The sequence below is a fragment of the Ranitomeya imitator genome, chromosome 3, assembly GCF_032444005.1.
Source record: "Ranitomeya imitator isolate aRanImi1 chromosome 3, aRanImi1.pri, whole genome shotgun sequence".
NCBI classification, from domain to species: domain Eukaryota; kingdom Metazoa; phylum Chordata; class Amphibia; order Anura; family Dendrobatidae; genus Ranitomeya; species Ranitomeya imitator.
This window is the reverse complement of record NC_091284.1, coordinates 738648035-738664966: the sequence shown is the minus strand read 5'-3', so window position 1 is coordinate 738664966 and position 16932 is coordinate 738648035.

Sequence of the window (16932 nt, the reverse complement as noted above, 5' to 3'; positions counted from 1 at the left end):
TCAACTATGGGAGACAAACTGAGAAAAAAAAATCCAGAAAATCACATTGTCTGTTTTTTTAACATTTTTTAACAATACTTTGTAATATATCCTTTGTTGGCAATGACAGAGGTCAAACATTTTCTGTAAGTCTTCACAAGGTTGCCACACACTTGTTGGTATGTTGGCCCATTCCTCCATGCAGATCTCCTCTAGAGCAGTGATGTTTTTGGCTTTTCGCTTGGCAACACGGACTTTCAACTCCCTCCAAAGGTTTTCTATAGGGTTGAGATCTGGAGACTGGCTAGGCCACTCCAGGACCTTGAAATGCTTCTTACGAAGGCACTCCTTCGTTGCCCTGGCGGTGTGCTTTGGATCATTGTCATGTTGAAAGACCCAGCCACGTTTCATTTTCAATGCCCTTGCTGATGGAAGGAGGTTTGCACTCAAAATCTCACGATACATGGCCCCATTCATTCTTTCATGTACCTGGATCAGTCGTCCTGGCCCCTTTGCAGAGAAACAGCCCCAAAGCATGATGTTTCCACCACCATGCTTTACAGTAGGTATGGTGTTTGAAGGATGCAACTCAGTATTCTTTTTCCTCCAAACACGACAAGTTGTGTTTCTACCAAACAGTTCCAGTTTGGTTTCATCAGACCATAGGACATTCTCCCAAAACTCCTCTGGATCATCCAAATGCTCTCTAGCAAACTTCAGACGGGCCCGGAGATGTACTGGCTTAAGCAATGGGACACGTCTGGCACTGCAGGATCTGAGTCCATGGTGGCGTATTGTGTTACTTATGGTAGGCCTTGTTACATTGGTCCCAGCTCTCTGCAGTTCATTCACTAGGTCCCCCCGCGTGGTTCTGGGATTTTTGCTCACCGTTCTTGTGATCATTCTGACCCCACGGGGTGGGATTTTGCGTGGAGCCCCAGATCGAGGGAGATTATCAGTGGTCTTGTATGTCTTCCATTTTCTAATTATTGCTCCCACTGTTGATTTCTTCACTCCAAGCTGGTTGGCTATTGCAGATTCAGTCTTCCCAGCCTGGTGCAGGGCTACAATTTTGTTTCTGGTGTCCTTTGACAGCTCTTTGGTCTTCACCATAGTGGAGTTTGGAGTCAGACTGTTTGAGGGTGTGCACAGGTGTCTTTTTATACTGATAACAAGTTTAAACAGGTGCCATTACTACAGGTAATGAGTGGAGGAAAGAGGAGACTCTTAAAGAAGAAGTTACAGGTCTGTGAGAGACAGAAATCTTGATTGTTTGTTTCTGACCAAATACTTATTTTCCACCATAATATGCAAATAAAATGTTAAAAAAACAGACAATGTGATTCTCTGGATTTTTTTTTCTCAGTTTGTCTCCCATAGTTGAGGTCTACCTATGATGTAAATTACAGACGCCTCTCATCTTTTTAAGTGGTGGAACTTGCACTATTGCTGACTGACTAAATACTTTTTTGCCCCACTGTATATATATATTATAAAGTGAGTACATGGCCACTGAGGACTCTGTGGCTGCATTATACTCCAAGGGGGGACTGCATTATACTTGGAGGGAGCTTCATTTTACTCTATGGAGAGCTGCATTATAATCTGAGGGTCTGCATTTTACTCTGGGGTGGCTGCATTATACTCTGGGTGTTACTGCATTATACTCTTCTGGGGTGGCTGAATCATACTGTATGAGGGGCTGCATTATACTCTATGAGATAGCTGAAACCAGAACACATGAGCTGCGCGCACAGTGAACAAGCCCGTAGAGACATGTTCACACCACCAAGAGACTTGAAAACACAAAAAAGCACAGTAAAACCAAAAACACACTGTTGCAAAAAAATCACAGTGGACAGCAAGTGCTAGTAAAAAGATGGAAAAAACAGGGTATTTGGTCGATACGTTTTTTGCAAAAAATGTATATTAAGCCGCTCTACCAAACGTCAAGGTATACCCATATCAGAGCAGTCCTAACTAATGTATGTAATCCCTATCTGATGTATTTAAAACCTGGTCATGTGTACAATACCTGTATGAGCAGGATTCAGAAAAGGAATGTCCATGTGGACACGCTGGACAGAACAGCTCCTGTGCGCACAGCTCAAAAAAAGAGGAGTGGAGGCCTCCCCAGTCTTGTGGACACAAGAAAACAATTATATGAAACCAGAACACATGAGCTGCGCGCACAGTGAACAAGCCCGTAGAGACATGTTCACACCACCAAGAGACTTGAAAACACAAAAAAGCACAGTAAAACCAAAAACACACTGTTGCAAAAAAAAAATCAGTGGACAGCATGTGCTAGTAAAAAGATGGAAAAAACGGTATTTGGTTGATACGTTTTTTGCAAAAAATGTATATTAAGCCGCTCTACCAAACGTCAAGGTATACCCATATCAGAGCAGTCCTAACTAATGTATGTAATCCCTATCTGATGTATTTAAAACCTGGTCATATGTATAATACCTGTATGAGCAGGATTCAGAAAAGGAATGTCCATGTGGACACGCTGGACAGAACGGCTCCTGTGCGCACAGCTCAAAAAAAGAGGGGTGGAGGCCTCCCCAGTCTTGTGGACACAAGAAAACAATTATATAAAACCAGAACACATGAGCTGCGCGCACAGTGAACAAGCCCGTAGAGACATGTTCACACCACCAAGACACTTGAAAACACAAAAAAGCACAGTAAAACCAAAAACACACTGTTGCAAAAAAATCACAGTGGACAGCAAGTGCTAGTAAAAAGATGGAAAAAAACAGGGTATTTGGTTGATACGTTTTTTTGCAAAAAATGTATATTAAGCCGCTCTACCAAACGTCAAGGTATACCCATATCAGGGTATAGGCAGCATGAATAGTAAAAAGATGGTCACACAGGGTTAATAGCAGCGTTAACCGAGTGCATTACACTGCGGTCAACGCTGCCATTAACCCTGTGTGAGCGCTGACTGGAGGGGAGTACGGAGCGGGCACTGACTGCGGAGAGGAAGGACCAGCCATTTTTCCGCCGGACTGTGGCTGTCGCCGATTGGTCACGGCAGCCATGACAGGCAGCTGGCGAGACCAATCAGCGACTTGGATTCCATGACTGACAGAGAGGCCGCGACCAATGAATATCCGTGACAGACAGACAGACAGATGGAAGTGACCCTTAGACAATTATATAGTAGATACTATATGGAGGACTATGGGGAGTGTATTATACTATATGGAGTGCTATGGGGCACATTATACAATACTAGCTGAAGAGTCCGGTGTTGCCCGGGCATAGTAACTAACTGTGGTTAGTTATAACAAATTATAATCATTATCCTCCATCCCATAGTCCAGTGACCATATACCCATCTAACAACCTCCATCCCATAGTCCAGTGCCCATATACCCATCACACATCCTCCATCCCATAGTCCCATGCCCATCATACACATCCCATAGTCCCATATACCCACCATACACATCCTCCATCCCATAGTCCAGTGCCCATATAACCATCATACATATCCTCTATCCCATAGTCCTGTGCCCATATACCCATCACACATCCTCCATCCCATAGTCCCGTGCCCATATACCCATCACACATCCTCCATCCCATAGTCCCGTGCCCATATACCCATCACACATCCTCCATCCCATAGTCCAGTGCCCATATACCCATCCTCCATCCCATAGTCCAGTGCCCAAATACCCATCATACACATCCTCCATCCCATAGTACAGTGCCCATATACCAATCATACATATCCTCCATTCCATAGTCCCGTATCCATATACCCATCATATATACCCTTCATCCCATAGACCCGTGCCCATATACCCATCATACATATCCTCCATCCCATAGTCCCATGCCCATATACCCATCACACATCCTCCATCCCATAGTCCCAAGCTGGCTGGCGCTGAGCAGGGAGTTCCTGGAGATATGCTGTTATGTAACCTGGCAATGCGGCTCTGTGCGGCCGTTGATGATGCAATTTTCTACGTCGGTAACAATAGAGCATGGCAGTAATGGAGGAGGCGGTGATTCACTTCTGTCATGTCTGGGGAGGGGGGGGGGGGCAGACAATGGCTGGGAGCTTATGTTCCCAGGGATGCTAGATTTCTCCCACCTGGTCAGTGTCTGCTGAGGTGTTGTGGAGTGGGAAAACTGTTGCTCGTAGCAACCAAACACAACTCAGCTTCTTTTAAACAGCTCTGGTGAAATGAAAGATGCTTAGTGATTGGGTGGGGCTATGTGGAGTGGACATGGCTGATACACATACACACATACACTCATTTTTATACATATAGATGGAGGACTATGGGGAGTGCATTTTACGTATGTGTAGGACTATGGGGGGGTGTATTATGCTATGTGGAGGACTATGGGGAGTGTATTATACTATATGGAGGACAATGGGGCATGTATTGTACTATATGGAGGACTATGGGGAGTGTATTATACTATATGGAGGGCTATGGGGTGCATTCTAATATGTGGAGAACAATGGGGTGCATTATACTAAACAAGCAAAATCCTGCCTATTCATCGAGTGATTGGATTGTTTATACTGGACAAAAAAATCATTGTTCTCAGCAGCACAATGCCTGGTGAACACTGCAGATATGCTGCTGATAACATGATACTGTATGTGGACAGATTGATTTATTAGTAATTGTTCAGTCCCCATCATTGTTCCTCAGCCAGCATAAAGAGGCCCAGAAACAAGGGCTGAACAACTGCAATATTGTCGACAGGCTCGGACTGGCCCACCGGGGAACCGGAGGATCCTCCGGTGGGCCCTGACACTGGCATCTGCTGGCAGGGCCTCCCCCCGCTCCAGGCCCCCCCCCCCCCGCCGCCGCCGCCCGCCCGCCCGCCTTGAATACTCACCCTGCTCCAGCGATGGTCTCGGCGTCTGCACTGCAGCTCGTCCTGAACGAGCGGTCATGTGACACCGCTCATTAAGATCATGAATATGCGCATATTCATGATCTTAATGAACGGTGTCACATGACCGCTCTAGCAGGAAGAAGGTGCTGCGCCGGCGCCGCCGCCTGGAGTCGGGACAGAGCGCGAGGGATGTCGGCATGGCCGTGCAGTGCGACAGGTGAGTATGAGGGACGGGGGAACGGGGGGGATGAAGGAGGACATAAGCCGGCGCGCCGAGCAGGATCGGAGAGATAAGCCTGCATACAGGGGGGAATATGAGCCATGCAGGGGGGGGGTAATATGAGCCATGCAGGGGGGGGGTAATATGAGCCATGCAGGGGGGAATATGAGCCATGCAGGGGGGAATATGAGCCATGCAGGGGGGAATATGAGCCATGCAGGGGGGGGGAATATGAGCCATGCAGGGGGGAATATGAGCCATGCGGGGGGGGGGGGGTAATATGAGCCATGCAGGGGGGAATATGAGCCATGCAGGGGGGGGGAATATGAGCCATGCAGGGGGGAATATGAGCCATGCAGGGGGGGGGGAATATGAGCCATGCAGGGGGGAATATGAGCCATGCAGGGGGGAATATGAGCCATGCGGGGGGGGGGGGGGAATATGAGCCATGCGGGGGGGGGGGGGAATATGAGCCATGCAGGGGGGAATATGAGCCATGCAGGGGGGGGTAATATGAGCCATGCAGGGGGGAATATGAGCCATGCAGGGGGGGGGGGGGTAATATGAGCCATGCAGGGGGGAATATGAGCCATGCAGGGGGGAATATGAGCCATGCAGGGGGGGGGGGAATATGAGCCATGCAGGGGGGGGGAATATGAGCCATGCAGGGGGGAAAATGAGCCATGCAGGGGGGAATATGAGCCATGCAGGGGGGGGGTAATATGAGCCATGCAGGGGGGAATATGAGCCATGCAGGGGGGAATATGAGCCATGCAGGGGGGGGGGTAATATGAGCCATGCAGGGGGGAATATGAGCCATGCAGGGGGGGGGGTAATATGAGCCATGCAGGGGGGAATATGAGCCATGCAGGGGGGGGAATATGAGCCATGCAGGGGGGGGAATATGAGCCATGCAGGGGGGGGGGGAATATGAGCCATGCAGGGGGGGGGGTAATATGAGCCATGCAGGGGCGAATATGAGCCATGCAGGGGGGAATATGAGCCATGCAGGGGGGGGAATATGAGCCATGCAGGGGGGGGGGAATATGAGCCATGCATGGGGGGAATATGAGCCATGCAGGGGGGAATATGAGCCATGCAGGGGGGAATATGAGCCATGCAGGGGGGGGTAATATGAGCCATGCAGGGGGGGGGGTAATATGAGCCATGCAGGGGGGAATATGAGCCATGCAGGGGGGAATTGTTATGTAGGCAATCCAGTGACACAGTGTGCCAGCAATCAGAGCACATACAGTGATCTGACAATAACCCAAAAACAATAGAACGAGCTCTGAGACGTGGAATCTCTGTAGACCGCAATACCTGAACCTATCCTAAACACAACTAAAGGCAGCTGTGGATTGCGCCTGTCACTACCTATGCAACTCGGCACAGCCTGAGGAGCTGACTAGCCTGAAGATAGAAAAACAAGCCTGACTTGCCTCAGAGAAATACCCCAAAGGAAAAGGCAGCCCCCCACATATAATGACTGTTAGCAAGATGAAAAGACAAACGTAGGGATGAAATAGATTCAGCAAAGCGAGGCCCGATATTCTAGATAGAGCGAGGATAGCAAAGAGAACTTTGCAGTCTACAAAAAACCCTAAAGCAAAAAACCACGCAAAGGGGACAAAAAGACCCACCGTGCCGAACTAACGGCACGGCGGTGCACCCTTTGCGTCTCAGAGCTTCCAGCAAAAACTAATAGACAAGCTGGACAGAAAAAGTAGCAACAAAAGCAAAGAAGCACTTATCTAAGCAGAGCAGCAGGCCACAGGAAAGATCCAGAAGCTCAGGTCCAACACTGGAACATTGACAAGGAGCAAGGAAGACAGAATCAGGTGGAGTTAAATAACAAAGCAGCCAACGAGCTCACCAGAACACCTGAGGGAGGAAGCTCAGAAGCTGCAGTACCACTTGTGACCACAGGAGTGAATTCAGCCACAGAATTCACAACAGTACCCCCCCCCCCCTTGAGGAGGGGTCACCGAACCCTCACCAGAGCCCCCAGGCCGACCAGGATGAGCCACATGAAAGGCACGAACAAGATCTGGAGCATGGACATCAGAGGCAAAAACCCAGGAATTATCTTCCTGAGCATAAGCCTTCCATTTAACCAGATACTGGAGTTTCCGTCTAGAAACACGAGAATCCAAAATTTTCTCCACAATATACTCCAATTCCCCCTCCACCAAAACCGGGGCAGGAGGCTCAACAGATGGAACCATAGGTGCCACGTATCTCCGCAACAACGACCTATGGAATACATTATGTATGGAAAAGGAGTCTGGGAGGGTCAGACGAAAAGACACAGGATTGAGAATCTCAGAAATCCTATACGGACCAATAAAACGAGGTTTAAATTTAGGAGAGGAAACCTTCATAGGAATATGACGAGAAGATAACCAAACCAGATCCCCAACACGAAGTCGGGGACCCACACGGCGTCTGCGATTAGCGAAAAGTTGAGCCTTCTCCTGGGACAAAGTCAAATTGTCCACTACCTGAGTCCAGATCTGCTGCAACCTGTCCACCACAGAATCCACACCAGGACAGTCCGAAGACTCAACCTGTCCTGAAGAGAAACGAGGATGGAACCCAGAATTGCAGAAAAATGGAGAGACCAAGGTAGCCGAGCTGGCCCGATTATTAAGGGCGAACTCAGCCAACGGCAAAAAGGACACCCAATCATCCTGGTCTGCAGAAACAAAACATCTCAGATATGTCTCCAAGGTCTGATTGGTTCGTTCGGTCTGGCCATTAGTCTGAGGATGGAAAGCCGAGGAAAAAGACAGGTCAATGCCCATCCTACCACAAAAGGCTCGCCAAAACCTCGAAACAAACTGGGAACCTCTGTCAGAAACAATATTCTCAGGAATGCCATGCAAACGAACCACATGCTGGAAGAACAAAGGCACCAAATCAGAGGAGGAAGGCAATTTAACCAAGGGCACCAGATGGACAATTTTAGAAAAGCGATCACAGACCACCCAAATGACTGACATCTTTTGAGAAACGGGAAGGTCAGAAATGAAATCCATCGAAATATGTGTCCAAGGCCTCTTTGGGACCGGCAAGGGCAAAAGCAACCCACTGGCACGTGAACAGCAGGGCTTAGCCCTAGCACAAATCCCACAGGACTGCACAAAAGTACGTACATCCCGTGACAGAGATGGCCACCAGAAGGATCTAGCCACTAACTCTCGGGTACCAAATATTCCAGGATGACCAGCCAACACCGAACAATGAAGTTCAGAGATAACTTTAGTAGTCCACCTATCAGGGACGAACAGTCTCTCCGCCGGACAACGATCAGGTTTATTCGCCTGAAATTTTTGCAACACTCGCCGCAAATCAGGGGAGATGGCAGACACAATGACTCCTTCCTTGAGGATACTCGCCGGCACAGATGAACCCGGAGAGTCGGGCACAAAACTCCTAGACAGAGCATCCGCCTTCACATTTTTAGAGCCCGGAAGGTATGAAATCACAAAATCGAAGCGGGCAAAAAATAACGACCAACGGGCCTGTCTAGGATTCAAGCGCTTGGCAGACTCAAGATAAGTAAGGTTCTTATGATCAGTCAATACCACCACGCGATGCTTAGCTCCTTCAAGCCAATGACGCCATTCCTCGAATGCCCACTTCATGGCCAGCAACTCTCGGTTGCCCACATCATAATTACGCTCAGCAGCCGAAAACTTCCTGGAAAAGAAAGCACATGGTTTCAACACTGAGCAACCAGAACCTCTCTGTGACAAAACCGCCCCTGCTCCAATCTCAGAAGCATCAACCTCGACCTGGAACGGAAGAGAAACATCTGGTTGACACAACACAGGGGCAGAACAAAAACGATGCTTCAACTCCTGAAAAGCTTCCACAGCAGCAGAAGACCAATTAACCAAATCAGCACCCTTCTTGGTCAAATCGGTCAATGGTTTGGCAATGCTAGAAAAATTACAGATGAAGCGACGATAAAAATTAGCAAAGCCCAGGAACTTTTGCAGACTTTTCAGAGATGTCGGCTGAGTCCAATCCTGGATGGCTTGGACCTTAACCGGATCCATCTCGATAGTAGAAGGGGAAAAGATGAACCCCAAAAATGAAACTTTCTGCACACCGAAGAGACACTTTGATCCCTTCACAAACAAAGAATTAGCACGCAGGACCTGGAAAACCATTCTGACCTGCTTCACATGAGAGTCCCAATCATCTGAGAAGATCAAAATGTCATCCAAGTAAACAATCAGGAATTTATCCAGATACTCACGGAAGATGTCATGCATAAAAGACTGAAACACAGATGGAGCATTGGCAAGTCCGAACGGCATCACTAGATACTCAAAATGACCCTCGGGCGTATTAAATGCAGTTTTCCATTCATCTCCTTGCCTGATTCTCACCAGATTATACGCACCACGAAGATCTATCTTAGTGAACCAACTAGCCCCCTTAATCCGAGCAAACAAGTCAGATAACAATGGCAAGGGATACTGAAATTTAACAGTGATCTTATTAAGAAGGCGGTAATCAATACATGGTCTCAGCGAACCATCCTTCTTGGCTACAAAAAAGAACCCTGCTCCCAGTGGTGATGACGATGGGCGAATATGTCCCTTCTCCAGGGATTCCTTCACATACAGTGGGGCAAAAAAGTATTTAGTCAGTCAGCAATAGTGCAAGTTCCACCACTTAAAACGATGAGAGGCGTCTGTAATTTACATCATAGGTAGACCTCAACTATGGGAGACAAACTGAGAAAAAAAAAATCCAGAAAATCACATTGTCTGTTTTTTTAACATTTTATTTGCATATTATGGTGGAAAATAAGTATTTGGTCAGAAACAAAATTTAATCTCAAAACTTTGTAATATATCCTTTGTTGGCAATGACAGAGGTCAAACGTTTTCTGTAAGTCTTCACAAGGTTGCCACACACTGTTGTTGGTATGTTGGCCCATTCCTCCATGCAGATCTCCTCTAGAGCAGTGATGTTTTTGGCTTTTCGCTCGGCAACACGGACTTTCAACTCCCTCCAAATGTTTTCTATAGGGTTGAGATCTGGAGACTGGCTAGGCCACTCCAGGACCTTGAAATGCTTCTTACGAAGCCACTCCTTCGTTGCCCTGGCGGTGTGCTTTGGATCATTGTCATGTTGAAAGACCCAGCCACGTTTCATCTTCAATGCCCTTGCTGATGGAAGGAGGTTTGCACTCAAAATCTCACGATACATGGCCCCATTCATTCTTTCATGTACCCGGATCAGTCGTCCTGGTCCCTTTGCAGAGAATCAGCCCCAAAGCATGATGTTTCCACCACCATGCTTTACAGTAGGTATGGTGTTTGATGAATGCAACTCAGTATTCTTTTTCCTCCAAACACAACAAGTTGTGTTTCTACCAAACAGTTCCAGTTTGGTTTCATCAGACAATAGGACATTCTCCCAAAACTCCTCTGGGTCATCCAAATGCTCTCTAGCAAACTTCAGACGGGCCCAGACATGTACTGGCTTAAGCAGTGGGACACGTCTGGCACTGCAGGATCTGAGTCCATGGTGACGTAGTGTGTTACTTATGGTAGGCCTTGTTACATTGGTCCCAGCTCTCTGCAGTTCATTCACTAGGTCCCCCCGCGTGGTTCTGGGATTTTTGCTCACCGTTCTTGTGATCATTCTGACCCCACGGCTTAGGATTTTGCGTGGAGCCCCAGATCGAGAGAGATTATCAGTGGTCTTGTATGTTTCCATTTTCTAATTATTGCTCCCACTGTTGATTTCTTCACTCCAAGCTGGTTGGCTATTGCAGATTCAGTCTTCCCAGCCTGGTGCAGGGCTACAATTTTGTTTCTAGTGTCCTTTGACAGCTCTTTGGTCTTCACCATAGTGGAGTTTGGAGTCAGACTGTTTGAGGGTGTGCACAGGTGTCTTTTTATACTGATAACAAGTTTAAACAGGTGCCATTACTACAGGTAATGAGTGGAGGAAAGAGGAGACTCTTAAAGAAGAAGTTACAGGTCTGTGAGAGACAGAAATCTTGATTGTTTGTTTCTGACCAAATACTTATTTTCCACCATAATATGCAAATAAAATGTTAAAAAAAACAGACAATGTGATTTTCTGGATTTTTTTTTCTCAGTTTGTCTCCCATAGTTGAGGTCTACCTATGATGTAAATTACAGACGCCTCTCATCTTTTTAAGTGGTGGAACTTGCACTATTGCTGACTGACTAAATACTTTTTTGCCCCACTGTAACTGCGCATAGCGGCATGTTCAGGCACGGATAAATTAAATAATCGACCTTTAGGGAATTTACTACCAGGAATCAAATTGATAGCACAATCACAATCCCTATATGGAGGTAGGGCATCGGACTTGGGCTCTTCAAATACATCCTGATAATCAGACAAGAACTCTGGGACCTCAGAAGGAGTGGATGACGAAATAGACAAAAATGGAACATCACCATGTACCCCCTGACAACCCCAGCTGGATACCGACATAGAGTTCCAATCCAATACTGGATTATGGGTTTGCAGCCATGGCAACCCCAACACGACCACATCATGCAGATTATGTAGCACCAGAAAGCGAATAACTTCCTGATGTGCAGGAGCCATGCACATGGTCAGCTGGGTCCAGTACTGACGTTTATTCTTGGCCAAAGGTGTAGCATCAATTCCTCTCAACGGAATAGGACACCGTAAAGGCTCCAAGAAAAACCCACAACGTTTAGCATAATCCAAATCCATCAGATTCAGGGCAGCGCCTGAATCCACAAACGCCATGACAGAATACGATGACAAAGAGCATATCAAGGTAATGGACAGAAGGAATTTGGATTGTACAGTACCAATGACGGCAGACCTATCGAACCGCTTAGTGCGCTTAGGACAATCAGAAATAGCATGAGTGGAATCACCACAGTAGAAACACAGACCATTCAGACGTCTGTGTTCTTGCCGTTCAACTCTGGTCATAGTCCTATCGCACTGCATAGGCTCAGGTTTAATCTTAGACAATACCGCCAAATGGTGCACAGATTTACGCTCGCGCAAGCGTCGACCGATCTGAATGGCCAAAGACATAGACTCATTCAAACCAGCAGGCATAGGAAAACCCACCATGACATCCTTAAGAGCCTCAGAGAGACCCTTTCTGAACAAAGCTGCCAGCGCAGATTCATTCCACAGAGTGAGTACTGACCACTTCCTAAATTTCTGACAATATACTTCTATATCATCCTGACCCTGGCACAAAGCCAGCAAATTTTTCTCAGCCTGATCCACTGAATTAGGCTCATCGTAAAGCAATCCGAGCGCCAGGAAAAACGCATTGACATTACTCAATGCAGGGTCTCCTGGCGCAAGAGAAAATGCCCAGTCCTGAGGGTCGCCGCGCAAAAAAGAAATAATAATCAAAACCTGTTGAATAGGATTACCAGAAGAATGAGGTTTCAAGGCCAGAAATAGCTTACAATTATTTTTGAAATTAAGAAACTTAGTTCTATCACCAAAAAACAAATCAGGAATAGGAATTCTTGGTTCTAACATAGATTTCTGATCAATAGTATCTTGAATCCTTTGTACATTTGTAACGAGATTATCCATTGAAGAGCACAGACTCTGAATATCCATGTCCACACCTGTGTCCTGAAACACCCAAATGTCTAGGGGAAAAAAAAGGCTGAACACAGAGCTGAGAAAAAAAAATGATGTCAGAACTTCTTTTTTCCCTCTATTGAGAATCATTAGGTTTAGTTGGCTCCTTGTACTGTTATGTAGGCAATCCAGTGACACAGTGTGCCAGCAATCAGAGCACATACAGTGATCTGACAATAACCCAAAAACAATAGAACGAGCTCTGAGACGTGGAATCTCTGTAGACCGCAATACCTGAACCTATCCTAAACACAACTCTAGGCAGCTGTGGATTGCGCCTGTCACTACCTATGCAACTCGGCACAGCCTGAGGAGCTGACTAGCCTGAAGATAGAAAAACAAGCCTCACTTGCCTCAGAGAAATACCCCAAAGGAAAAGGCAGCCCCCCACATATAATGACTGTTAGCAAGATGAAAAGACAAACGTAGGGATGAAATAGATTCAGCAAAGCGAGGCCCGATATTCTAGATAGAGCGAGGATAGCAAAGAGAACTTTGCAGTCTACAAAAAACCCTAAAGCAAAAAACCACGCAAAGGGGACAAAAAGACCCACCGTGCCGAACTAACGGCACGGCGGTGCACCCTTTGCGTCTCAGAGCTTCCAGCAAAAACTAATAGACAAGCTGGACAGAAAAAGTAGCAACAAAAGCAAAGAAGCACTTATCTAAGCAGAGCAGCAGGCCACAGGAAAGATCCAGAAGCTCAGGTCCAACACTGGAACATTGACAAGGAGCAAGGAAGACAGAATCAGGTGGAGTTAAATAACAAAGCAGCCAACGAGCTCACCAGAACACCTGAGGGAGGAAGCTCAGAAGCTGCAGTACCACTTGTGACCACAGGAGTGAATTCAGCCACAGAATTCACAACAGGGAATATGAGCCATGCAGGGGGGGGGGGATATGAGCCATGCAGGGGGGAATATGAGCCATGCAGGGGGGAATATGAGCCATGGGGGGGGGGTAATATGAGCCATGCAGGGGGGAATATGAGCCATGCAGGGGGGAATATGAGCCATGCATACAGGAGGGGGTAATATGAGCCATGCAGGGGGGAATATGAGCCATGCATACAGGAGGGGGGGAATATGAGCCATGCAGGGGGGAATATGAGCCATGCATACAGGAGGGGGGGAATATGAGCCATGCATATGGGATGGGAGAGAGATGAGCCATGCATACAGGAGGGGGGAAATATGAGCCATGCATACAGGAGGGGTAATATGAGCTATGTATATGGGATAGGAGGGAGATGAGCCATGCATACAGGAGGGGGGTCATTATACAGTATGGAGCATCATGTGTGGTCATTATACAGTATTGAGCATTATGTGGGATCATTATACAGTATGGAGCATCATGTGTGGCCGTTATACAGTATGGAGCATCATTTGTGGTCATTATACAGTATGGAGCAATGTGTGGCCATTATACAGTATGGAGAACTGTGTGGCCGTTATACACTATGGAGCATCATGTGTGACCATTATACAGTATGGAGCATCATGTGCGGTCATTATACAGTATGGAGCATCATGTGTGGCCGTTATACAGTATTGAGCATCATGTGCGGTCATTCTACAGTATGGAGCACTGTGTGGCCATATTTTTTTGTTTATAAATTGTATATAAAACAGTGTGATCAGCAGTGCTAAATGGCTGCGGTTGGGACGTGGATATGGGTGTGACTAGTTGTGAAATGGGTCTAGTCAGAGGCGTGGCCTAAAATTTGCCGCGGCGCTCTACGCGCGCCGCAAACTTTATACCTCCTTCCCTTCTTCAAAAGTTGGGAGGTATGGTACCACATTTCCCAGATCACGGCAAGTGCCGCAAATCCCATAGAGAATGACTGAGGCCGAACGCAGTGTTGCCGTAAGTGATCCGCTACGCGGCAGATGCAGAAAAACTGTAGGATCTGCTGCAAAAGGCGACTTTCACATCAGCGATTTTTGCCAAAGTCACTGCCGATAGTGTCATACTCACCAAAGGGGGAGGCAGCACTAAAAGTGCCTAGGGCAGCAGAAACTCTAAATACGGCCCTGGGGGGCAACATTATATTCTGTGGGGGGACTGCATTATACACAAGGTACTACATTATATTATGGGGGGCTACATCATACTATATGAGGGGTTACAGTATACTCTATGGGGGGCTGCATTATATTCTGTGGTGGGGCTGCATTATTCTCTCAGGGGACTACATAATATTATGGGGGCTACATCATACTATATGAGGGGGCTACAGTATACTCTATGGGGGGGCTGCATTATATTCTGTGGTGGAACTGCATTCTCTCAGGGGACTACATTGTATTCTGTGGTGGCTGCATTATACTATATGAGGGGGCTGCATTATACCCTATGGGGTGCTACATTATATTCTATGGTGGGGACTGTGTCATACCTGAGAGGGTTGCATTATATTTTGTGGGGTGCTGCATTATATTCTATGAGAGGGGACTGCATTATATTTTATGAGGGGGCTACATTATATTCTGTGAGGGGGCTACCCCAACCCTTGCTACATTATTAAGACGTGAACTACCTTATATTATACCCTGATATTAGCGCTTTTTACCGCACAATTGGTGGTCTTGTATCTATTTCTATGTAGCTACATAGTGGGCCCCAAGAATGATTTTCTCTGGTGGGCCCAAGGTGCTCCAGTCCGACGCTGATTGTCGATCGCACTTATTTACCGACCTGAACACAGCACATGTAAATACAGCCGAAATGTTTCTTTGTAATGGTGCAATATGCTAGTATTTGGAGCCCAACTTTAAACCTGTGCCCAAGGTCCACTTTGCCTAAAACCGACCCTGCCCAGATGGAGGGGTGAGCAGTGAGGAACAGCTCCTGTCATGCCGGCCCCCTGATAATGTCTCCATGTCTGCAGTTCTAGGTAAGGGGGTGTGGTGGAGCGGGGCCTGCTCCCTGCTAGTAGCCCTGCTGTGATGGAAACATCATCAGGGGCTGTTGCTACTAGAAACGGAGGATACGGGGAGGGGGGGAAGGCCAAGCCCCCATCATGCCACTTCACCTCGGACATTATCAGGGGCTGGCATGGCAGGAGCTGTTCTTCACTGCTCACCCCTCAGTCTAGGACATTACAGTAGTATCCAGCTCCATGCTGTTACTAATCAGCCAATCTCCTGATAATCTCTTTTTCTCTGCCCCCTCACCAAGGACAGGCTGTTAACCCTTGTCAGGCTGCATAATTTTACAACCTTAACAGGCTGCATAGGTACAATTGTACCTTCACATATACCTCCACTGTGGGAAGACTTTACTTGGTTTCAGAAACTAAAGTTCATTCAGCTACAAATGTTATGCTGATATCTATTGTTCAGTGTTGTTACTGGTCACTTATGTTGCTGTCAATTAAGTTAATTCAAACTGGGAGTGGCTTCTACTTGTCTTCCTGCCTCCCTCCTCTCATTAGCCATTTTGCTGTTCATCTCATTGCTGTGAGCACACATTTCTAGGCTTGTGAAGTCTTCAATTTCTTGGAAACGAAGGTAGGAAAGTCTCACAGCATCTAACAGCCAGTTATACCTTTATTCTCATTATGTGGGGACAGAACAGTCAAATTGTCTTTCAGCCTGGACTTGGCTTACATATATTTTGTATGAAACTTATCACTATAGGTATAATTTTTATACGAAAAATGGATAATAATTAGTATCTACATATTGTTTTACGATGTTTTATTTATATTCAGCACAAAATACGAAGCCAAAATTCATCTAGCAAGTCATCATGAGTGATAGTAATGCTGGATCTAGTTTCCGCCATAATCCAAGAAAACGTGTTTGCAGGTTAGTATAATTTTGTGAAAAGCCAATAATGTAGTATTTCGGAAAATTATTTATTTTACATTTTTTCATATTTACAGATTTACGTCTGACGAAATAATGCGAATGCTAGAAGAATCTGATTCTGAGCATGAGGATGAACCATATGTTCCATCTGATGATGAAAACTATGTACCACAAGTGGATGTTACTGAAGAAGATTCAGACATTGAACAAGAAATGGTCATAGAGCATGAAAATGAATACGAATCAGACGAAAGTGTTGAGGATGATTCTGTGCCTCAAAGTGCAGGCGACATTTGGACTGCTAAGGATGAAACTCAATGGTGCAGTAATCCACTGCCAAATGCACAAACAAAATCTCGTAATGTCCTACGACAA